The sequence below is a fragment of the Dromiciops gliroides genome, chromosome 4 (genome assembly GCF_019393635.1).
Source record: "Dromiciops gliroides isolate mDroGli1 chromosome 4, mDroGli1.pri, whole genome shotgun sequence".
Taxonomy (NCBI): Eukaryota; Metazoa; Chordata; class Mammalia; order Microbiotheria; family Microbiotheriidae; genus Dromiciops; species Dromiciops gliroides.
This window is the reverse complement of record NC_057864.1, coordinates 38002359-38027146: the sequence shown is the minus strand read 5'-3', so window position 1 is coordinate 38027146 and position 24788 is coordinate 38002359. Positions and strand designations below refer to the sequence as shown.

At 44.3% G+C, this 24788-nt stretch overlaps 1 protein-coding gene across 2 annotated transcripts in view; it reads left to right on the top strand.

The window, feature by feature from the left end:
- The first annotated feature begins 628 nt into the window (after positions 1-628).
- LRRC8D (leucine rich repeat containing 8 VRAC subunit D) overlaps positions 629-24788 on the top strand; it is a 147975-nt gene continuing 123815 nt past the window's right edge. Inside the window, exon 1 of one of the 2 annotated variants that reach the window (XM_044002915.1) lies at positions 629-673. The gene's annotated coding sequence lies outside the window, so the exon portion shown is untranslated. Of the gene's footprint in view, positions 674-1289; positions 1565-24788 lie in introns of those variants that run through there. The other variant, XM_044002914.1, reaches the window with a different exon arrangement.

Below are 24788 nucleotides of genomic sequence, written 5' to 3'. Positions count from 1 at the left end.
TACCCCTGCACTGCAAGCACAGCTGTTTACTGGTTACATTCGGGGTGCCTCGAACCTGGGATTCATCAGGTCCCTCTACCTTGGTTCTGGGCCAGATCGTGATAGGGCCCCGGCCCAGGTGGGCGCACAAGGAGGACGACCTTGACCGCGGGGTCCAGGCCCACTGCACCTGCCTGGGGAAGGGGGCGGCTCGCGGGCTGCGCTCTTCCCACGCGCGGGGCGTGTGCGTACTGCGTGCCGGTGCGAGCGGGGCCCGGAGCCCTGCGGCCCCGGCGGAGGGCCCGGGAAGCGGGGAGGGGCCGGCCGGCTGGAGCTCGCTAGCTCGCAATCACATGGGGGCCGCGGGCAGCTCCATTGGTTGCGGCCGGGCCAGTCGCGGCGCTCGCCGGCTGCGGTTGGTCCTGAGGCTGCAGCGCCAGCACCGGCCCCGGAGTCCATGTTACGCTTTGTCTAATTCCCCTCGTTACAGAGTCATGTGCTGCTGCTCCCGCCGCCGCCGCCGCCGTCGCCCCCGCCGGTGCCCCGGCTCCTCCGCCGCGCGTCCGGCTGGCAGCCGCGGCAGGGGCCGCGGGAGCAGGGTCCAGGGCGCCGCGCCGCGCCCCCGCCAGCTCCGCGCGCCCCGGGCCAGCCGCGCCGCCGCCCCCCGCAGGTGATGCCGCCGCCGCTCCGCCAGGTGGGTGCCGCCGCCTCCCAGCCTAGGGGGACCCCCCCGGGGGGTGCGTAACTGGAGATCGGGAGGGCTCTGGTCCCCTTGCCTCCCGTGCGCGCTGAGCTGCGGGCGCTGGAGCTGCCCCAACAGGGGGGCTCCTGGAAGGTGCCCCCAGCTCCGGGGTGGGGGGGGGCCGCTTCTGTGCGCCGAGCGGGGCGCTGCAGCTGCGGGCTGCGAGGCGATTGCGGACTAGACGGCCTCCACTCTTCTTCCTCCTTCCTTCCGTCCGTCCGTCTGTCTTCCTTCCTTCCTTCTTTCCTTCTTCCCCTCCCGCCCCTTTCCCGTCTCTCCTCCCTCCCCACGGTCACAGGACTGCGAGCCCAGGTCACGGCACCGCACGAGGCTGGGCTGCCTGCTTTTGGCTCCTGCCCCGCGCCGTGAGCGCGCTTGGCTCCCCCAGACCCGTCCCAGTGCCCAGGCTTATTCAGCAGTGCCCGCCGGCCCCCACCCGCGGAGCCTCATCGGGGGAGCGGGCGGGCGGGGCGGGGAGTCCGCTTGGCTGGGCTACGGGGAGGTGAGAGCCAAGGCTCCGCCTCCAGCGCCGGGGAAGGGGGGGGGGCAGCAGGTGCGGGGCCACCTCCGGTTAGGCACCGGTATAATCCGCTTCTAGCTCGCCTCGAGGCGTGGGCATTTGGGATCGTGGCTTCTCCGACTTGAATCCTGCATGGGGGGGATCGGAAAGGAAGACCATTCGGCGAGCCGCCGAAGGGGGCTCACACTGCAACCAAGTATTCAGGGGTTAATAAGGGACACTTTCCTCGCGGCCACCCCCTTTTAGGGTCTCCACTGCCCTAGAAAAAGGAATCGTTTGCGTTCTTCCCTAAGAGGAGCTACGGCAGCTCGTAGTGAGGAGAGGTAGGTTCTGGTTGGAGCGGAAAAGATTGGGTGGGTGGCCGGTTGCTGGGGACCATTGTATGCTGAGGAGCATAAAGGGAATAACGAAAAAGTGAAAAGTGGGGTGGGGAGATAAAGCAAGATGTCTGTGCCGAAGGCGATGGTTAGGATGAGCTGTTGGCACGACCCTAATCTAACCATACATTAGGACCAACTTGGAGTGTTCTGGGATTAGTGTAATTTTTTTGCAACTGTGCCCTGTCAGATTTTGTCCATTCCAGACCCTTCCCCCTTGTGATTTCGGAAATTATGACTAGCGTTCTGGTGGGCAGAAAATACTTGGTGATGATTCTGTAGGGTTCTGGACAGGAGAGACACGTCTTGGGGTGCTATTGATAGCTTCATTTAAGGTAACATGAAGTGACACTCACCAAGGAGCTTGGGTCTACTAGGCCTTAGGTAACTCCTTCCCAGCAGTTCTGGCAACAGCTAAATTCGATTTCCCCCTTAAACACCCAAGTGCTGTTTCAAGTGCCAAGAATAATAGTGATTCAGAGCTTCCCTGCCTGGAGTGGACAAGGAGCCCTCTGCTTCTTACCGACTTCTGTGAAAAAAATCTCCCACCCTACGCACTAGTCAGCTAGCACCATAAGGGGAAGCTAGAAGTTAAATTCTAGTCTTCTGCCTATTGAAATTCTCTGCCCAGCTGTTGAGGAATGCTCTCCAGGCGGTAGGATTAATTTTAATTTTGTCATTGGTGTCGAAAATCTGCAGTTGTGTGGCGACTTCCTATCATCTCCCCCCACTTAATCTTAAGTGTTCCTGTGTTTAAGGAGGTGGTGGTGTCTCTTGTGGACTGCTATCTGGTAGATTAGAAACCTGGAGGCTGCTTACACTGTCCATGGCTGAGCGGATGCCCTTGGATTTTCTCAGGAGCAAGGCACTGTGTTCTATGGTGGTACTATAACCAAACTGTTCATTTTAAAAACCCTGTGATATTTCCTAATGTCTTTTCAATTTAAACAAAAGTTGGGGGCATTTCCTTCCCACCCCAGGCTATATTCTACTACTTAGAGGGTTTTTTAAAAGTTGATTTCAGAAGATTTTGCTTTTTCTGTCTTCGGGTTCAAGTAGTATTAAAGTTAAAGGAGAGAGAGAGAGAGAGAGAGAGAGAGAGAGAGAGAGAGAGTGTGTGTGTGTGTGTGTGTGTGTATAAAGGCTTTAAGGAGGAATTTTAGTAAACTTGACATTGACCATGGAAAAACAGATTTTTTTAAAAAATTCCAAATTGTACTTAAATACAAAAAGACCAGTTGATATTACAAGTATGGCAGTTGGGGAGTTCTGGTATTTATGATTGTTGGGATTAGGCAACATTTTCAGAGCAGTCAGTCAACAACGTTTGTCCCATTGCCAGCACTGTGGGGAATGCTAGACTAAAGGTGACCTGTGAGAAGTTTAAAAAGAAGCAGTTGGACTCTTCAGGAAGGCATCCTAGTGAGCACACTTACAGAAGGGACAGTGAGGTGAAATTGGCCAGGGAATGTTGGAAGGGCTTGGGTGCTTTGGGCTAAGCAGAGACCAGGGACCATTAGGCAGCTTAAGTCTTGCTTACATTTTTAAAATAGAAAAAAGAATGGGTCACCCTCAAAGGAAAGGCATTCCACACAGAGAGGATGGCATGTGCTAACACTCAGGAGGGAACCATGTGTAAGCAATAGTAATCAGAGCCTAAATTTATATAACACTCTAAGGTTACAAAGCACCTTATGTTGTCACGTGATCCTCACCAACACCTCTGTGAGGAAGGTTAGGCAGGTTACATTATCCCCTACCCCCACCCCCTCACCCCTATTTTACCAACAGGGAAACTGAATTTCAGAGTTAGTTTGTCTAAGTTCACACAGCTGGTAAATGTCAGGTCTCAGACTTGAAACTAGGTCTTCTGATTAGGAGTTCCATACGGGGCACCTAGGTGGCACAGTGGATAGAGTGCCAGGGCTGAAGACCTGAAGTCAGGAAGACTCATCTTTGTGAGTTCAAATCCAGCCTCAGGGAGGCAGCTAGGTGGCGCAGTAGATAAAGCACGGGTCCTGGATTCAGGAATACCTGAGTTCAAATCTGGCCTCAGACACTTGACACTTACTAGCTGTGTGACCCTGTGCAAGTCACTTAACCCTCATTGTCCTGCAAAAAAACAAAACAAAACAAAAAACAAATCCAGCCTCAGACACACTAGCTGTGAGACTCTGGGCAAGTCACTTAACCCTGTTTGCCTCAGTTTTCTCATCTGGAAAATGAACTGGAGAAGGAAATGGCAAACCACTCCAATCTCTTTGCTAAGAAAACCCCAAAGGGGTCACAAAGGGTCAGACATGACTGAAACACATTTCCCCATCTACTATGCTGACTCAGGGAACAATAAGTAGATTTGTTTGATGTATATGGAGCATGAAAGATGTGGGTTTTAGGGTCTTTTACTGGGTGTGAGCAACTTTCTCCCTAAATGCAGAGAACAGCCCATCCCTGTAGCTTAATAGATACTCAAGGTTGGTGTGATTTCCTGAGGTCACATAGCTAACAAGCTGGGTTGCCCAGTGGATAGAGTGCTGGAGCTGGAGTTGGGAAGAACAGAGTTCAAATCCACACTTGCTGTGTGAACCTGGGCAAATTTGCCTTAGATTCCTTATATGTGAAATGGAGATGATAATACCCCTTACTTTGAAGGGTTGTAGTGAGATAATACTTAGCAAAATCTAATGTAAATGCTAACTAACTTCAAAGCTAGCGCTCTGTCCACCTCACCACACAGTTTGAGGCATATAGTTTATTTTGTTTTAAAATATATTTTTATTTATTTTCTTAAATATTTCCCAATTACATTTTAAAAATTTTAATATTAATTTTTTAAAAGTCTAAGTTCTAAATTTGTTTTCCATCCCACCCCTTCAGAAGACAAAGAATATGATATTGATTATACATATGAAGACATGCAAAATATATTTCCATATTAGCCACGTTGCAAAAGAACCTCCCCCCCCCCCCAACATAAAGAAAGTAAGAAAAGTGTGTTTTGGTGTTTCGGGCTGCGCTCTGTTCATCAGTTCTCTCTCTGAGGGTGAATAGCATTTTTCATCAGGGGTCCTTTGTAATTGTCCTGGAGCATCTTCTTTATCTGAGTAGCTAAGGCTTTCACAGTTGATCATTGTTACAATATGGCTGTTACTGTGTACTATGTTTTCCTGTTTCAGTTCACTTCACTTTGCATCAGTTCATGTAAGTCTTTCCAGGTTTTTCTGAGAGCATCTCCTTCCTTATTTCTTATAGCACAATAGTATTCCTTCACAATCCTATACTACAACTTGTTTAGCCAGCCATTTCCCAATTGATGGGCACCTTCTCAATGTCCAATTCTTGAGGCATATAGTTTATAATAGTAATTTGATTCTAGGCAGTTGAACATCATTGTAGATGTCTGAGTAGGAAAATGACATTCAAAGAGTTAATGATACAACAGAATTCTTATGACTCTGGATGTCTGAAGAGCAAGAGGCCATAGCTAACTAGAGAGCCTGTTACAGAAGGGCCTCAGTTTCCTCATCTATGAAATGAGGGATTGGACTAGCTGACTTGTGCTGTCCCTTCCAGCTCCAGGACATGACCTCCAGTGACAGGGAGCTCACTCCTTCACAAAGTAGCCTATTCCACTTTGGAACAGTTATTCTTAGTGTGAGCCCAGAGCTGCCTCCTTGTTACTTTTTCCATGATAGTAGTTCTTTCCTCTGCTGCAACACGGAACAATTCTGGGTGTTTTTTGTTTTGTTTTGTTGTATATGGTTGTATAATGCCTACTGTGTGTGAACACTTTGCTAGATGATACGGGAAATAAACCATTTAGATAAAACAGTTCTTGCCTGTTCAGGAGTGAATATGATATCTATACAGATAGCTATTATATAGTATACATGGCAAATGTATCAAAAAGGTTCAGAAAATGATAGTAATAGCTAATACTTATGTACCTTAAAGATGCAGAGCTCTTTACATATATCTATATATCCCATCTATCTATATAACTCTATATCTTTCTATATCTGTACATATTCATGTATACATATCTACACACACATACATATACAGAGAGAGCGCTTTACATATCTCATTTGAGCTTCACCCAGCAATCCTGCCAGCTAAAAACAGGTAATATTATTAGCCCATTTTACACTTGGGATAACTGAGGCTAAATACAAATTGTCCATCTGTAGTCTTCTACCACTGATTGTCTGAAGTGAGATTTGAATCCAAGGTGTTTCTGACTCCAGCATTCCATACCCTGTTTTATGTTAAGAAAAGTGCCATTGCTTCATCTCCTTCTTTTTGATAGTTCTTAAGATCCTGGAAAATGTCTATCCAGCTAAATAAATTGCCCTCCTCCCTTCACCAGAAGTCTTCCTTGACCATTCTAGTTCCCCTCCTCTGTTCACACTGATTGTCAGTTTCTTCCTTAACATGCGGTGAGCAGGCTGGAACAAGAGACTTCCTCCTTGTCTCTTCTGACCCCTCCACAGCACAGTGGGACTGTTACTTCCTGTGTTCTAGATGACTGTGCTGGGCTAGTGCAGCCCCAGCCTGACTTAGCTCTTCTAAGCAGCTGCAATATTCTGTTGGCTCATGGGATGCCTGCAGTCAACCAGGGCAGCTTTACAAAAACAGCTCCTAAGCTTTTCAGTTTTGTCCTTATGTGACTTTTTTTTTAAAGAACAAAATAAAACTGTTAATAAGACCTTAACCACAACTCGCTTTGTGCCCCCTCCTTATTTCTGTTCAGTTTATAAAATTAGATTTGATGCTGGATCTTTACAAATGTAGCCACAGTCGTTGTATATGCTCTTCCTACTTGGCAGCTTCCTATAAGTCCTGCTGCTTGGCTTGGATGGATGGCCTTTTTTTTTTTCCTTCCTTTCTTTTTTTTGGTAGTATAGTAATATTTCATTTCATTGCTATAGCATAACTTGCTCATCTACAGCCCTGTTTTTGAAAATCCTATTTCCACTATTTAAGCTATCATAAATGAAGAAGCTGTGAATATTTTTGTAGAGAAGGGGTTTATTTTCCTTTTAATAATATTGATTTTTTCAATCAGGCAAGAAACTTCTATTGAGTACCTACTATGTGCTAGCCAGGAGGGAAACAAAGAAAAGCAAAAGACAATTCCTACTTGCAAGGAGCTCACAGTCTAATGGGGAAGACATGATGCAAACAACTACATACAAACAAGCTATATGCAGGATAAATTGGAGATGAGCAGGAGAGGGAAGGCATTAGAATTAAGGAGGATTGGGAAAGGTTTCTTGTAGAAGGTGAGTTTTTAGCTGGGACTTGAAGAAAGCAGGAGGCTGAGATGCATAGGGAGAGTAGTTCAGGCTGGAGGGTCAGCCAGAGAGAGTACCCAGAGCCTGGGAGATGGGTAGCATTATTTGAGGAATTGAGGGGAGGCCCTTGTCCTTGGATTGCAGAGTATATGTGACTGTAGACTGGAAAGGTGGTGGTGGTGGCAGGTTATAAAAGGCTTTGAGTACCAAATATGATGTGTTTTGTGTAGCCAAATGTTTCTTCCAAAGGATCACTTCGAACCAGTTTATCGTTCTACCAATAGTTTAATTTTGTGTCTTCTCCCAACTTTGAACTTTATTGTTTTTGCCATTTGGATGGGTGTGTAAAGAGGTACCTTCTGTTTTACTAATGTATGATTCTCTGGTTGAGTATGTGAAAAAATATTCAAGTGATTGGGTTAGGGAAACCTGGGCAAGGCCTCTTGAAGAAAGTGGGGATTGGAACTGAGTCTTTGGGGGGCAGCTAGGTGGCGCAGTGGGTGAAGCAGTGGCCCTGGATTCAGGAGGACCTGAGTTCAAATGTGATCTCAGACACTTGACACTAGGTGTGTGACCCTGGGCAAGTTATTTAACCTTCATTGCCTCGCTCCCCCAAAGAAAATTCCAATTCTTTGCCACCACAAAAAGAGCTGCTATAAATATTTTTGGGGCAGCTAGGTGACACAGTGGATATAGCATTGGTCCTGGATTCAGGAGGACCTGAGTTCAAATCTGGCCTCAGACACTTGACACCAGCGGTGTGACCCTGGGCAAGTCACTTAACCCTCATTGCCCCACCAAAAAAAAAAAAAAGAAAGAAAGAAAGAAAGAAAGAAAGAAAGAAAGAACTGGGTCTTTGGAGGAAGCCAGGAGGCAAAGATGGGGTGGAAGACTTGTCCGAGGTCATACAGGCTGTCCAAGGTGGTGCTTGAACCAAGGATTTCCTGACCATGAGGCAAGACTTTCTATTCACTGAAGATTAAACCAAACTCTTTCTACTTTTGTTTTGTTTTGTGGTTTGTTTTTTTTGAGGTTTTCCCTTTTGTTCTGATTCTTCTTTCACAACATGAATAATGCAGAAATATGTTTGATGTGATTGTACATGTATAAGCTATGTCAGAATGCTTTCTGTCTTGGGGAGGGAAGGGAGGGAGGGAAAAAAATTTGGAACTAGAAAATCTTATGAAAACAAATGTTGAAAACTATCTTTACATGTAACTGGAAAATAATAAGATACTTTTATGATTTAAAAAAGGATAAAAAAAACTATTCACTATAATGAAACACTTTTCAGTGGAGGGGAAGGGTGGGAAAGGAAGGTTGGAATGAATCAGGAGATGGATGTTATTCTTAGAAATTTTATATCAATTTTGCATTGATTTTTAGATGTCTGATTTTTTTGCCTGACTTATTTACCACAAAGATTACCCCCATTTTCTTTCTTTCCTTCTTTCTTCTTTCCTTCCTTCCTTCCTTTCTTCCTTCTTTCTTTCTTTCTTTCGCGGGACAGTGAGAGTTAAGTGACTTGCCCAGGGTCACACAGCTAGTAAGTGTCAAGTGTCGGAGGCCGGATTTGAACTCAGGTCCTCCTGACTCCAGGCCCGGTGCTCTATCCACTATATCACCTAGCTACCCCTCCCCCATCTTTAAAAAAAATTGGGGGGGGCAGTTAGGTGGCACAGTGGATAGAGCACCGGCCCTGGAGTCAGGAGGACCTGAGTTCAAATCCGGCCTCAGACACTTAACACTTACTAGCTGTGTGACCCTGGGCAAGTTACTTAAACCCATCTGCCACACACACACACACACACACACACACACACACACACAAAATTGGCATGTAAAATATTTTTCTTCTGTCATCTTATCTATCCATTTTGTCTCTAGTAATTTAATCCATTTTTCTAATAGATAAACTATTTTCTTTATATTTGTGATAAATGTTCTTACCTTCATTTTTTGTGTGTGTGTATTTGGATTGGAATTTATTGTGCTATCATGTGAGGTGTGGAGCTGAACTCAAGTTTTTGTGCTACCATCCAATTTTCCCAGCTGGTTTTTTATTGATTTTCTTTTCCTTAATGTTTTCTAAGCTTGGGTTTGCTAAGAACCCATTTCTTATACACTTTTATTTCTTGATTCTCCGTTCTGTTCCATTATCTATTTTCCTCTAATTTGCTGTGGTTTACATAAGGGGATTCATGTTTGAGAATGTATGTTCTTGGCTTCTGAGAGTCTGTGATTCTGTTAGAGAGTTTTAGTAATGATTATATATTTTGAAATCTGATAAGGTGAATCTCCTTTCAAACCTTTAACAAAATTAACCTGAATTTAGGATTTCAAAATGTTTTAACCTGATAAATTTCATCATTTGGGTTTCCTTAGAGCCACAGAATTGAAAGAGGTCAAAGACCAATGATTCCAGCCAGGCCCTGAACAAGAATTCCCTCTGTTTTTGGTCCATGGCATCCCGCTCTCAGAGATGCCATTTGGGGTTTTCTCAGCAGTGGTACTGGAGTGGTTTGCCATTTCTTTCTTCCGATTATTTTAGAGATGAGGAAACTGAGGCAAATGGGGTGAAATGACTTGCCCCGGGGTCCACACAGCTAGAAAGTATCTCAGGCCGTATTTGAACTCACAGAAATGAGTCTTTCTGACTTCAGGCCCGCTGTGCCATCCAACTGCCCCAAAGATTCCCCTCTATAACACACCTAATAGGTGTTAGGTATCTTGTAGTTTCAATTTTGGACTTGTTGAGAAGGGTGTTTTTTTTAAATCGATATCATATCCTTGACTTATCCCATGGAAAGAGAAGGAGATTTAAGGGCTGGAAGAGTCCTTAGGGATCATTCCTAGTCCAATCCCCTTTTTTTACAGACTGGGAAACTGAGACCCAGCAACTTGAAGTGATTTGCCCAAGGTCACACAGGATGCTAGCATGTAAACCCAGGTACTCTTGACTCCAGATCTGGGCTTTCTGTGTCATTTACTATTTTTTTGGGGGGGGGGCATTGAGGGTTAAGTGACTTGCCCAGGGTCACACAGCTAGTAAGTGTCAAGTGTCTGAGGTCAGATTTGAATTCAGGTCCTCCTGAATCCAGAGCTGGTGCTTTATCCACTGCACCACCTAGCTGCCCCACTGTGTCATTTACTATTAAAGTGCTTTCTGGAGCAGAGGTTCTTTTTGAAAAAAAGCTTTGTTAACAATTCCTACAGCAATATAGGCATTTCTGGGTTCTCTGCACACCTGATGAGCATTTCCTTTTAACAAAAAGTCATCTGCTGCAGAGACTGTCTCTGGCAGAATGTGCAGAGTTTAGCACCTGTAGCCCTCTGTTTCTCTGAGAAAAGACTAGTATACTTCATCATCTGTTTTCCAGGATCAAGTTTGGTCATTGTCATTTCCTCTCGATCAGTTTTCTGTGCTCTATAGCAATGGGTATCTTAGTGATTAGAGCCTCAGTCATGTGGCTATTGAGAGTTTTCGATTCTTTTGGAAATTGTTTCCTTTAATGGGGAATGACTCAGTGATCTTATGTTTATAAGTTCATTCTTTGGTCATATCAGACTTTGAGTGGGTGAATTAGACAAAATCCCCCTTCCCCCTTGACAGTTGCCCTTATAATGCTGACTGCATTGATTTTTGTTATGCAAAAGCTTTTTAATTCTATGCTGGTGATATTGTCTGTTTTCCCTTTTAAAAAATTTGTGTCTTTAAAAAAAAAAAATTGTGTCTTCAGCTGTCATTTTTTCCCTCAGGCATAGTTAGAAAAGATTTCTCCTTTTATAATCTCTTCCTTCCTCCATACCTCCATCCATCTAACCATCTATCTATCTAATTTTATCTAATAGATCATCATTTCTCTGAATGCTTTGTTTGTCTTCTCACATTTATACTACTAACTCTTTGAAAGTAGTGACTGTCTTCTTGTTTTTCCCATCCATACTCTCAGTACTTAGCCTAGTGCTTAGTGCATGGTAAGCACTTAATGAAAGCTGCTTCATTCCTTCATATCTCATTAGAACTTATTGCATTATGTGGTGTAGGATACTGAACTAAATCTATTTTCTGGTGTAGTTGCCCTTAGGCCATGTCACTCTTGTTTACCAAAATGCTTTCTCCTCGGTTGATCTTCAGCTTATGCATCTTGAAGAAGAGTATTTTTTGTCTGTTTGTTTTTTGTTTGTTTCGTTTTTTTAGTGAGGCAATTGGGGTTAAGTGACTTGCCCAGGGTCACACAGCTAGTAAGTGTTAAGTGTCTGAGGTCGGATTTGAACTCAGGTACTCCTGACTCCAGGGCCGGTGCTGTATCCACTGCGCCACCTAGCTGCCCCTGTCTGTTTGTTTTTTACAAATATCTCAAACCTGCCTCTTCAGGATTGTTTCTGAGATTTGTCAAAAGGTAGACAAGGCAATGAGAGCAGGCCAGAGCTAGAGAGATGAGCCTTATCCTCATGCTGTTGAATCTTCCTTTTCTTTTCTTTGTCCCTCTACAGTCTCGACCCTCAGATAGCCAGGGCTTTGGTTTTTTAGGTATGATTATGGAGTTGAGGGGAAAAAAAAATCTTTGTGAGGAGTCACGGGCCTTTGTTTAATTCATGGATGGATGCACTTCCCTGCTAACCCTTATTCTCTTGAGGGTAAAGGACTTCCCTCTCTGGCAGCCCTCATTCAGACATGTGAGGGGCTATTGATTTGGACACTACAGCTTTTAATCTTCCAAACTTGAGCTGATAAGTCACAGGGTTCCAGGAGTTCTCTGTAAAGTCAGTGTATAATAACCACATTATTCTATTTTGTGTGCTCTCTAGTGCTTTATAGCATTGTTCTTGTGTACCTGCCCTCTGCCTGGCACTCCTTCCTGTAGAGAATATCCCTCTGTATTTATCTCTGGGGTAAAGGACAGCTTTACAAAAAAAAAAAAATCCCAGTAGCCCAAGTGAGGAGAGAGAAATCAACAGAGTATGTTAGGAAGGATTCAGGCAAGGAACGTTTACAAGGCCAAGAAATAATTGGAGGAGTGTCTTCTAAAAGGCAGTAGTGCCTCAGAGGTAGGTTCCTGGTAGAGAATCAATGAGACCCTATCATTGGACAAAAGATGGATTAGGAAAGAAGAGGAAATAGTAGAGAGACTGAATTTTTTTTGTTTGTTTACTTTGACATTTGCTTGGAAATACATTAGGGGAAGTTCCTCTTGGAAAGCAGCCTTTTGAAACTCAAGGGTCAGATGTACAAGAAAAAAATGGCAGTAAATCAATAGAATGTCCTAAATGTAATAGGCAAATGAGATGTGGCTAAATCACTGAGATCAGATGGCATCTGTCCAAAACCTTTGAAGGAAGTCGAGGGTGAAATTCTGGAACCTAGGGCCAAAACGTGCGGCCATTTATTTAAACAGCCACTCTGCCTGAAGGATGGCCACTTGCCAGGGTGAGAGTCATCTTCAAGAAGGTTTTCTGGGACGACCCTGAGAACTACAAACTTGTGAATCTCACTTCCTTACTGACTGAACTGGCGAAATCACCGAGCATTTCAGGCTAGTGACTTTTGGGGGAAGGGAAAGATAATTTTCTGTGAGAAGAAATATTTGGATTTGAGGGATGGAAATTACTGGGCATAATCTATTGAGATTTTGAAAAAAAAAAAGGTTTTTCACACCCATAGCCATTAAAATATTGATGATAAGGGCAGCTAGGTGGCACAGTGGTAAAGCACCGACCCTGGATTCAGGAGGACCTGAGTTCAAATCCGGCCTCAGACACTCGACACTTACTAGCTGTGTGACCCTGGGCAAGTCACTTAACCCTCATTGCCCTGCAAAAAAAAATATATTGATGATAGGGACTGTTGTCCTTGACAACGTCCTAGGGCATTAGAGTTGGAAGTCAACTTTGAGATTGTTTAGGCCAGCTCTCTCATTACAAACCCGAACAGTCTGAGACCCAGAGTAGTGAGATGATTTCTCAAGGTCACTTAGCATGGCATAGTGGATAGAGAGCAGGCCTTGGATTTAGGAAGACTTGGATTATCCAATTAGAGAGGTTTAGAGCTGGAAAGGGCCTTAGAGAACATCTAGTCCAGTCTCCTCATTTTCAGGGTGAGAAAAGGGAAGTGAGATGACCTACCCAAGGTCACTCAGGTACTAAGTAGTAGAACCTTGGTTTGAAACCAGCTTGTGGGACTGCAGATCTTACAGACATAGGAGGAAACGGCATCATGGAATGAATGGTAGAGCTAGGCAGGGACCTTAGATGTCATAGAGTCCAACTCACTCATTTTACTTGTGAGGAAACTGAGGCCCAGAATTCAATTTAGTAAACATTTATTAAAGCATCTGCTGTGTGGAAAGTGCTGTGCTAAGTTCTGTGGATATGAAAAGAGACAAAAGACAGTCCTTGCCCTCAGGGAATTCACTTTCTAATGAGTGGTGAGATGACTTGCCCAGTATCACATGGGTGGTAAATAGCTAGGAGAATTCAAGACATGCCTCTGTCAGAACTAGATTGTGGCCTCAAGGCAAAGTCACTTACCTTTTCACTGGCTAAGATGACTTTCAGGTGAGTTGCCTATTGTCTTTTTTTTAAATCAGAAAAGTATTTTATTATTTTCCAGTTACATGTAAGGATAGTTTTCAACATTTGTTTTCTTAAGATTTTTAGTTGCAAGTTTTTCTCCCTGCCTCCCTTCCCTTCCCCCTCCCCCAGACAGAAAGCAATCTGATATAGGTTATATATGTACGATCACATTAAACATATTTCTGCATTAGTCATGTTGTGAAAGAAGAATCCAAACAAAAGGGAAAGACCTCAAAAAAGAAAAAAACCACCAAAACAGTAGAAACACTATGATTCAATCTGCATTTAGAATCCACGGTTCTTTTTTCTGAATGTGGAGAATGCTTTCCATCATGAGTTCTTTGGAATTGCCTTGGGTCATTGCACTGCTGAGAAGAGTTAAGTCTATCACAGTTCAGTCCCATAGCCCTTTGGGCATAGTTCCAAATTGTTCTCCAGAATGGTTGGATCAGCTTACAACTCCACCAACAATGCATTAGTGTTCCAATTTTTCCACAGCTTCTCCAGTGAGTTGCCTATTGTCATTGGCAGAGGAATTTACATGGGGGAAATTCCCAATGTGCATAAAGTCAGAGGTCCAAAAACAGTACATATCTTTAAGGAGCTCACAGTCTACGGGGAAAGGCAACATTTAACACCTCTGTGCAGAGAAGATCTATGCCCCCCAAATTGAAGACAGTCACAGGGGGAAGGCACCAACATCAAGGGGGAGCAGTCAGGGACTCCTACAGGAGATAAGAATCTTGTTTTCTTTTCTTTTTCTTTTTTCTTTTCTTTTCTTTTTTTTTTCTTGATGAGGCAGTTGGGGTTAAGTGACTTGCCCAGGGTCACACAACTAGTAGTTGTTAAATGTCTGAGGCTGGATTTGAACTCAGGTCTTCCTGGATCCAGGGCCAGTGCTCTATCCACTGTGCCATCTAGCTGCCCCCAGGAGATAAGATTCTAACTGAGATTTGAGGGAAGCCCAGAATTTGGACTGAGGAGGGAGAGAATTCCAGGCCTGGGGGACAGTCAGTAAAACCACTTGAAGACTGGAGATGATTATCTTGTGCAGGGTACAGCAAGGAGACCAGTGTCCCTGAATTGAAGATGTGGAGGAGAGTAAGGCATAAGAACACTGGGAAGGGAGGAAGGGGCCAGATTATCAAGGGCTTTGAACACCAGCTGGAGGGTTTGATCTGCTATGTGAGGGAGCCATTGGAGTTGACTGAGCTGGGGGATAACGTGTCAGGGCCGAGCTTGAGGAAGGTCAATTTGATAGCTCAGTAGAGCTCAAATCAGGGTCTGCTGTGCCTGTAGCATTCTGCTTGTCCTCCAGTTATCTCTAGCATCTCTGGTACCTTTGTCATGCCAGGTTAACTTTATTGAAATGATCTGAAGGAGGATAAGTACAACCATGACATCTCCACGTTTTCAAGGAAAACTCAGCCCTTCCATTTAACAAAATGTCCAGCCAAGAGTTGTGACTTGTAGGGAGATTGCTTCAGGCCATCAGTGTGTGCAAAAGTCACAGAGGTCTTCTGCTGGAAACAATATGAAGGTCATATGTTTAGGGGGGAAAAACATTCATTACTGAGGAATGAAAGGGGAAGTCACTGTCAGCCGTTCCTTGAAGATGCCTGTGATTTAAGTCTGGAAAAACACAAAGTATAAGGAACACTTTGAAACTTGGAAGGGACAGAGTTAAGATAAGTCAAATCAACACCCATTTATTAGAGAAAGGAAAGGGAATAAGCATTTGTATAGTACACTGTGTGTCTGGCATGTGCTAAGTGCCTTTTTTTTTTTTTTAAGTGAGGCAATTGGGGTTAAGTGACTTGCCCAGGGTCACACAGCTAAGTAAATGTTAAGTGTCTGAGGCCGGATTTGAACTCAGGTACTCCTGACTCCAGGACTGGTGCTCTATCCACTGTGCCACCTAGCTGCCCCAGTGCTAAGTGCTTTTTTACAAATATGATCTCGTTTGATCCTCACAACAACCCTGGGAGGTAGGTAGTTATTATCCCCATTTTAAGTTGAGGAGACTAAGTCAAACAGAGGTGTAATAACTTGCCCAGGGTCCTATAGCTGGATTTGAACTCCCGGCTCAGTGCTCATTCCACCGTGCCATGTGCCAAGTACTGTGAAGGTATCTCTATACAGTGTAGTTTCTTGCATCGAGAGCTATTTCTGGCTAAAAATACATTTTTTAAAGGGTTAGATAAATTTATGGATGACAGCATGGTAATTGACAGTTTGTGTTTGAATCCCTAATCATTGAGAGTTGATGTGGAGAAGAGCAAGCCTGCCTTCCCATTCCCGTGTGTGTGTGTGTGTGTGTGTGTGTGTGTGTGTGTCTGTCTGTCTGTCTGTCTGTCTGTCTGTCTGTCTTTTTGGTGAGGCAATTGGGGTTAAGTGACTTGCCCAGGGTCACACAGCTAGTAAGTGTTGTCTGAGATCAGATTTGAACTCAGGTCCTCCTGAATCCAGGGCTTGTGCTTTATCCACTGCGCCCCCTAGCTGCCCCGTTTAGCCTGTACTCTTAAGGGCTTTCTTCAGATATCTGAAGTTAGCAGGTGAAAGAGGAAAGTTGGAGATCTTTTAAAGTGATCCTGGCCCCAGACGGCTGCAGAGTCAGGGCTACTGGGTGGGTCTGTCAGTCAGTCTGTCAGTAAGCATTTGTTAAGCACCAAATGTGTGGTAGGGATTGCCCTGCCTTCAAGGAGTTCAGTCTAATGAGGGAAACACATTCAAACAACTATGTACAAACAAGATGGGACAAATTGCAGCCTCTCAGAGGGAAGACAATAGCATTAGTGGGATTGAGAAAGACTTCTTGCAGAAGGTTCAGTTTTAGCTGAGACTTGAAGGAAGTCGGCATGTAGTAATGAGGAGTGAGACAGTTCTTGATGTGGGAAACAACCAGGAAAATTGGGAGGTGGGGTGTCTTGTTTGAGGAATAGCAAGGAGGCTAGGGTCTCTGTATTGTAGAATGTGTGTGTGTGTGGGAGGGGGAGATGGGGAAGTCCAAGAAAATTGGGAAAGTGGTAGAGAGGTTTTGAACAACAGACGAATTTATTTTGGGGGGATGCCATTGGGGTTAAGTGATTTGCCCAGGGTCACGCAATTAGCAAATGTCTGAGGCCAGATTTGAACTCAGGTCCTCCTGACTCCAGGGCCAGTGCTCTTCCACAGTCCCAACTAGTTTCCCTTACAATAGAGAATTTTATATTTGATTCTAGAGGGAATAGGGAAACACTGTAGTTGGTTGAATAGTGGGGTGACATGGTGAGGCTTATACTAAATGTAGAGATCACCATGACGGCCGTAGGAGGCAGCTTTTTCTGAATTTAAGAGGAAACCTTCCTAACAAAAGGAGAAGGAGTAAATCTATCAGTGTAAGAATTCCAGCAAAAGGTCAGGGATGTTGTACAAGGGGTTCAATGAGATGATCTGAAGTCCTTTACCAACTGTAATTCTAAGGTTTGAAGATGTGCTCATTCTATGTCATATCCACCATTAAGGGTTGGATTCCATTACCCGGATTCTTTCCTTCAGCCTCTTTAGATTGATTCTTTTTTTTCTTCTTCTTCTTTTTTTTTTTTTAGTGAGGCAATTGGGGTTAAGTGACTTGCCCAGGGTCACACAGCTAATAAGTATGTCAAGTGTTTGAGGCTGGATTTGAACTCAGGTCCTTCTGAATCCAGGGCCAGTGCTCTATCCACTGCGCCACCTAGCTGCCCCTAGATTGATTCTTTCTCTCCCTCGCTCTCTCTTTCTCTCTGTCTCTGTCTCTCTCTTTCTCTCCCCCCCCCCATCCCTTTCCTCCGTCCCTTGCTCTCTCTTTCCCAGACTAAAGGCCTGGCCCTATGATTTTTTGCGGGGTTCAGGAAATTCCCAGTTGAGGGAGCTCCCTTTAGCAGTGCAGGTCTACACCTTTTCTTCAGCTTCCATCACCATCACCGTTGCACCAAGGGAAGAGAGAATTTCCCAATCCCTCAACTCATGTTTGAGGGAGACAGGATGTGAACCAAGATTTGCCAGGCTTCAAGGACGGCTCTCTGCCCACTGGGCCACCGGGCTGCCTGTGACTTAAGCCCCACTTTTCACGAAATACATCATGTCCCCCACTCATCCCTCCCCTCCCTGGCTGGGGAATAGTTAGGACGCTTGCCAAACAGGACTCCTTACTTTCAGAATCCCCTTATCAACAGCACAGAGAGGGGAAAGAAAAGGAGGCAGAGAAATACAGATGGGGGAGAAATGGCATCAGATGCCCCCAACCCCTTTCCCAGCATGTATCCTAGCCTGATCATGTGCCAGTGACAACCTTGGCCACCCTGAGGCAACATTTTTCACTTTTCAGAAATACTGCCAAATCGAATCTGTTGCTTTATTGCAACGCTGTTCATTTCAATGTTCAGAACTGCCCCAGCGAAGAACCATTTTCAAGTCTCTCTGCCGTCTGATATTGTTAACTCTTCGACTTGACTGACCCCGGGTGTTTTTCTGGTTTATGGATCTCTCAGCGTGTTTTGGCTTTGGTTTTCTTTCTGGACAAGTGTCCCGTGTGCTCCCACCCCAACCCCCAAACCCCTTCAGAGGACAAGGAAGAGAGTAGGCTCTTTTCAGCTAGAAGAGACTTGAGTGAATCATCTCTTCCAGTCCCCTCTCCTTTTCCTGACCTGCTGACCCACCTCTGATCAGTTGTTGTCTGTGACTGGAATGTCCTGTCCCCTCCCCTCTGCTGTCCAAGTGCCACCCCCGCCAGAAGGCCTTTCCTGACCCTCTGTGCTCAGTCATGCCCTTTCCTCTCTTAGCATTCCCAGGACAGTTTGTTTGCATCACTCAAATATGCTTTTCATTTGTTCTTTTGCATCCTCAGTACTTGTTTACATAGCATAGCTCTGGCACATAGTAGGAGCTTTAATAAATGCTCTTGACTCCCTTGAGAGCAGGGGCAGTCTCAGTCATCTGGCACAAGGTAGAGCTGCCTCCATTCAGTTCCTGTAACTTAATGTTTTTGTTTTTAAATTGTGTTGAAATGAAGGATTATTCCTTTGACCTCTCCCAGGTCACAGAGACACTTAATGCAAGAACTGGATGCCTTTATTTGGAAAGAAAGAGCATAGCCCAGTGTCTGGCACAGTTTTGTTGTTCAGTCATTTTTCAGTCATGTCCAACTCTCTGTGACCCCAATTTGGGGTTTTCTTGGCAAAGATACTGGAGCAGTTTGCCATTTCCTCCTCCAGTTCATTTTCCAGATGAGGAAACTGAGGCAGACAGAGCTAAATGACTTGCCCAGGGTCATACAGCTAGTGTCTGAGGCCAGATTTGAACTCAGGTCTTTTTGACTGCAGGCCCAGCACTCTATCTGCTGCATCACCTAGCTGCCCACCTGGCACATAGTAGGTGGTTAGTAGATGCTTGTCAGGTGACTAACTCAAACCCAGGTCCTTTGTGTCCTGGGCCTTTGTTCTACCAGCCAGTCCATCAAATGGCGGAACAAGGGACCTCTGTGATGCTACCCTCCCCAAAGGACTTTGCACAGAGGAGAGGATTTTGGTTATTCCCATTCTCCTTTTATTTAAACAGCCACATGCTGTCACATTTTTTAAAGACCATCCTGCAGTAGTATCCGGTGACAATCTATTGCAATATGGAAGGTGTTTGCTGTGGACATAAGGCTCTCTCTGTGCCTCCTTCCATACTGGGGCTGAAGGAGGAGGTTCTTAAATGTTTATTGAATAAAACTCAATATATGCAAATGGAAACAAACAGTTATGAGCCTTAAATGTAGAGCACACAGCTCCAATGAATAAATATTTATATTCTGCTCAAGTGCCTTATAATTTCAGTGAATTGGGAATCCTGCTGTTGCAGCTGTGTCTCTGCACATAAAGTTTTTATTTTTCTCTGGACCCTGGCACACACTAGGTGCTTCATAAATGCTTGTTTCTTTGTCACCATTTAGCCAATGTAATAATAGCTTATTTATATAACTATATTTGACAGCTAGTTGGTACGGCGGATAGAGCGCCCAACCTGGACTCAGGAAGACCTGAGTTCAAACCTGGCCTCAGACACTTATTAGCGGTGTGACCCTGGGCAAATCATTTTGCTGTTTGCTTCAGTTTCCTCAGCTGTAAAATGAACTGGAAAAGGAAATAGCAAAGCCAGCCCATTATCTCTGCCAAGAAAACTCCAAATGGGTCACAAAGAGTTGGACATGACTGAAAAACAACTTGTTCAGTTATATAGTTACATAGCTACATAGCGCTCTGTATGGCTACCCCACGTTTCATATTCTTCATTGATATGATGAGGACGATAATAATGATAAAAACAGCCAACATTTATATTACGCTTTCTGCATCAGGCACTGATTTAGATGATTATCTCATTTGATCTTCACAAAGACCCTATTTTGCAGGTGAGGAAACTGAGATAAACAGACTTTAAGTGACTCTATATACATTTTTTTTTTCTACCACAGCAACCCTGTGAAATAGGTAATAAGAGGATTGTACCCATTTTTTTTTTTTTAGTGAGGCAATTGGGGTTAAGTGACTTGCCCAGGGTCACACAGCTAGTAAGTGTTAAGTGTCTGAGGCCGGATTTGAACTCAGGTCCTCCTGACTCCAGGGCCGGTGCTCTATCCACTGCGCCACCTAGCTGCCCCAGATTGTACCCATTTTTACAGATAAAGAAACCTAGAAAGAAAAGGAATTATTTTTTTCCCTCCAAGGTCACCAAGCCAGTAGGTAGTGGAGTTGGAACTCAAATGCTGTCTTCTAATCCTATTCATGGATACGTAGTAACCAGAGCTGGAAGGGACCTTAGAGAAGGTAGAAGCCTAGAATCTCAGGAAGGGTCCTCCAAGGTCATCAGGGTCCACTGATTCCAGAATTAGGAATGCTATTTACAACATTCTTGGTGACTGGTTATCAGCCTCCACTTGCAGACCTTCAGGGATGGGGAGATCACTCCCTCCCAGTGCAGCCCATTCCTTTTGGGCATGGTGCCCTTTTTGTCCCTTGTCCTCTGCTCGTTTGCTTATACCCTTTGGAGTTTCTGTTGGTCCTAATTATGCCCCCCTAAGGCCAAGTGGAGAGATTGAATCCATTTCCTAGTGACTGCCTTTCAAATTTTGGAAGATCGATCCCATTCTCTTCCTTTACCCTGCCAGTAGTATCTTTTTTTTTTTTTTTTGGCGGGGCAATGAGGGTTAAGTGACTTGCCCAGGGTCACACAGCTATTAAGTGTCAAATGTCTGAGGCTGGATTTGAACTCAGGTCCTCCTGAATCCAGGGCCGGTGCTTTATCCACTGCGCCACCTAGGTGCCCCGCCAGTAGTATTTTATTTGATCCTCACAACAACCCTAGGAAGGAGGTGCTATTATCCCTTTTATACAGGTGAGGAAAGAGGCAGACAAAATTTAAGTAACTTGGTTGGGGTCATACATCTAGTAAGTGTCTGAGACTGGATTTGAACCCACATTTTCCTGACTCTAGGCCCTCTAGAGTTTTACCTGGCTTCTGTCTACTTTCAGGACAGCAGTGGTTGTTGAGGAGCTTAGAATTTGAATATCAGGCTGCCTTAGTCCCAGTAGCAGTCTTGTAGAATGTCTCCACCCCGTTAGGGCTCCGGGCCTGATTTGCTTAATGCTCTTAAGTGGTTCTATGAAAATTAGGTGTTAGGTGTAACAAGAGTACCCAGGGCAATTAGTGTCTGAGCTACGATGGTGGAAATTGTAAATGGGCTCCTGCTAATGGAGAGTCTGTTATATGGGGTCTGCTTACAGTGAGTGCATTGAGGATATTATGAATTTTTATAGGTTGGGGCCATATTTTGTGTGTGTGTGTGTGTGTGAGTGATTACCAGTGAATTTTATTTGCTAAAATCTCAATGGTGGGTAGAATGGTCACTCCATGTGCACTGGGTGCTGTGTCCCACCCACATCTGGCTTCCCCTCTGTCTGGGAGCCCTCCTTTGCTATATCCACCTATAAACTCAGAGCAGAATTCTCACTCCACAGATTGTGTGAACCTATTGAGCTTGGCTCAAGCAGAAAGTTCCAACTCTGTACAATTAGAATTGTTTCCTTTCCTAAGGTAGCTAGATAAAAGAATGGGGATGAATGAAAGTTCAATTAACTTCATTAGCAGCTGGAAGCTCTGCTAATGCTCTAACTCCCCTGTAAGGAAAACAAAGGACTCCCTTCGGTAACAGTAACAGTTGTTGGCTTCTAATGTTGGTAATTCCCAGTTCCATTGAGGGTGGGTAGGGGTTGGAAGAGTTGTAGGTGATGGAGAGAGGGAAACAGCCAATAGGAAAAGGCATGTTTGGTGGGCAGTTGCTTGGGTGGGGCTGCCTGTAGCACCAAGAATAGAGAAAAAGGGAAATAATCACCTGGTTGGGGGAGGGGGAGAAAGAGAGAGAAAGGAGGAGGGCTTTTCCACATCAGGAAATAGCAGGAAAAGCAGTAAATGTCATTTTATGTTTTTTTGGTTTTTGTTGGGTTTTTTTGGTGAGGCAATTGGGGTTAAGTGACTTGCCCAGGGTCACACAGCTAGTTAAGTGTCAAGTGTCTGAGGCCGAATTTGAACTCAGGTCCTCCTGAATTCAAGACCGGTGCTTTAACCACTGCGCCACCTAGCTGCCTCCCGTTTTATGTTTTAAGGTTGGAAGGAAGAGAGGAAATAGAACTCTTTACATGGGAGGAAACTATTATTATTATTATTTTTTAAGGCCAATGAGGGTTAAGTGACTTGCCCAGGGTCACACAGCTAGTAAGTATCAAATGTCTGAGGTTGGATTTGAACTCAGGTCCTCCTGAATCCAGAGCCAGTGCTTAATCCACTGTACCACCTAGCTGCCCCCAGGAAACTATTATTTAAAAGTATTACAATATCTGCTTGCTGCCCCAGGGAGGGGGGAGGGGAGGGAGGGAAGGAGGGATAAAAATTGGAACCCCCAAACTATAAATGAAAATGTTTATTACTTTGAAAAACAAAACAACAAAAGTATTACAAAGTAAACATGATAGATGACAGGAAAACTAAAGCCATTATCTCCCTGTAGAGTAGAAGGAGTGATTGTTCTGGAAGCAGAATACCTGGGTTCAGATCTAGCCCCTGATGCCTCTGTGACCTCACTCAAGTCACTTGACCTATAAAAGGAGAGTTGGACTCAATGGTCTCTAAATATCAATTCCTGTTATCCTGTGACCTCTTTGGGCCTCAGTTTCTTCATCTGTAAAATGAGCATGTTGGACTACATAGTCTATGAGGCTTTCCCATCTCTCTAGGTCCATGAGCCTTTAGCCACTCCACCCCTTCCTAATGGCATTCGCATTTGGAGAATTCCAGTATCAGGTTATATAGTGAATGTCAAGGAAAGGCAGGAAAACAGGAGTGAATGCAGAGCACAGTAAGAAAGAGGGAGCTAAGGAATCTGGGAAATACCTATTGCACAGGGCATTCACCATGTTAAGAGGCCAGTCCTGGTATTTGTGTCTGGGTAAGTAGACCAAGGGATCGCATATCCTCTGCCAAGAGAGGGCTGTCCCTGGCAGCCCCAGCTGAATGAGGACTGAGTCTGGGAGCCAACCTGCTTGGCTTTTGGGGGGGCTTTTGTGTCTTTACATGGTATTGACTCATTCTCTTGAGAAGAATGGGCAACAGAGTGTTTGGAGTATAATGTTTGTGTTTGAAAGAGGGAAGGGCTACGGCTTTGTCAGTTTTAATTTGGTCTAATACTGAGTATCAGGTTCTAGATAGTGTGGAGAGCATTTTATTTTAAAGCCTCCCCCCAAATCACCCTTAAGTATATAGGAAGTTTCTCGGAACATTTTCAATTTTTTCTAGGGAGGGAGCTTTGGATTTCTGAGTGTTTTTCTTCATTCTTTCTTCCTTAAGGATTCCTTTTTCTTCTTGTAAACACAGCCGTGGCTTCTACAAATAATAGCACTTTATAACTATTTGGGTGTTTTTAGACAGCAGTTTAAAAAAATCTATTAAAGAAACCTGTTCCAAACAAAATTATTGAGCTTTTATTATTATTAACACTCAAATGATAAAGTGTTTCCATAATGGAAACTGTGACTTGGTTGGGCCAGGGAAGATCCCTGCTGGTTTCCTGGAGCCGCTCTGTAAGTAAATTCCCCAAACTCCTGAAATACTGGTTTTTCAAGGACTCTAGTCCATCGCTTGAAATCCTGGAAGTTCCTTCTAAGAAGTAAAACTTAGTAAATGTTCACTGTGCAGAGTTTGGAGGCCATGTGGCTTAATAACTCATTTTCATAACATTATAAGTTTAGATTTATTAGTGGAAGGACTCATAGAATCCATCCAGCACCATCCCATTTTACAGATGAGAAAGCTGAGGCCTAAAGAATTTACATGGTCACACAGGTAAGTTGCCAAGCTAAGTTTTTTTTTTTAAATTATTTATTTATTTTGTGAGGCAATTGGGGTTAAGTGACTTGCCCAAGGTCACACAGCTAGTAAGTGTTAAGTGTCTGAGGTCGGATTTGAACTCAGGTACTCCTGAATCCAGGGCCAGGTGCTCTATCCACTGTGCCATCTAGCTGCCCCTCCAAGCTAAGATTTTAACCCATGCCTTCCAACTCCTAACCCAACCCTCTTGGATCTCTATTAGCCATATAGAATAAGGTTAAATTAATTTTGTGGTTTCAACTTTTGGCCTGATAATGAATGATTTTGATTCATTCTGAGGGTTTCTGGGAAGAAGTAATCTTGTAGCAAAAACAAATTCACCTGAGGAAATTCTTACCTTCTCTCTATCATTTCATCTTTGAGAAAGAAGATCATGGTACTCAGAATTACCATGGAAGAAGGGCAGAGGGAGATGACCAAAACTTTCCCCCCTTAAAATATAATGACCAAGGGGCAGCTAGGTGGCGCAGTGGATAAAGCACCGGCCCTGAATTCAGGAGTTCCTGAGTTCAAATCCGGCCTCAGACACTTGACACCTACTAGCTGTGTGACCCTGGGCAAGTTACTTAACCCCCATTGCCCCGCAAAAAAACAAACAAACAAAAAAATATAATGACCAGGGGGGCAACTAGGTGGCAGAGTGGATAGAGCACCAGCCCTGAAGTCAGGAGGACCTGAGTTCAAATGTGGCCTCAGACATTTGACACTTACTAGCTGTGTGACCTTGGGCAAGTCACTTAACCCTCACTGCCCAACCAAACAAATATATAATATATATGTGTGTGTGTAATATATATATATATATATATATATATATATATATATATATATATATATATATAATGACCAGGAATGAG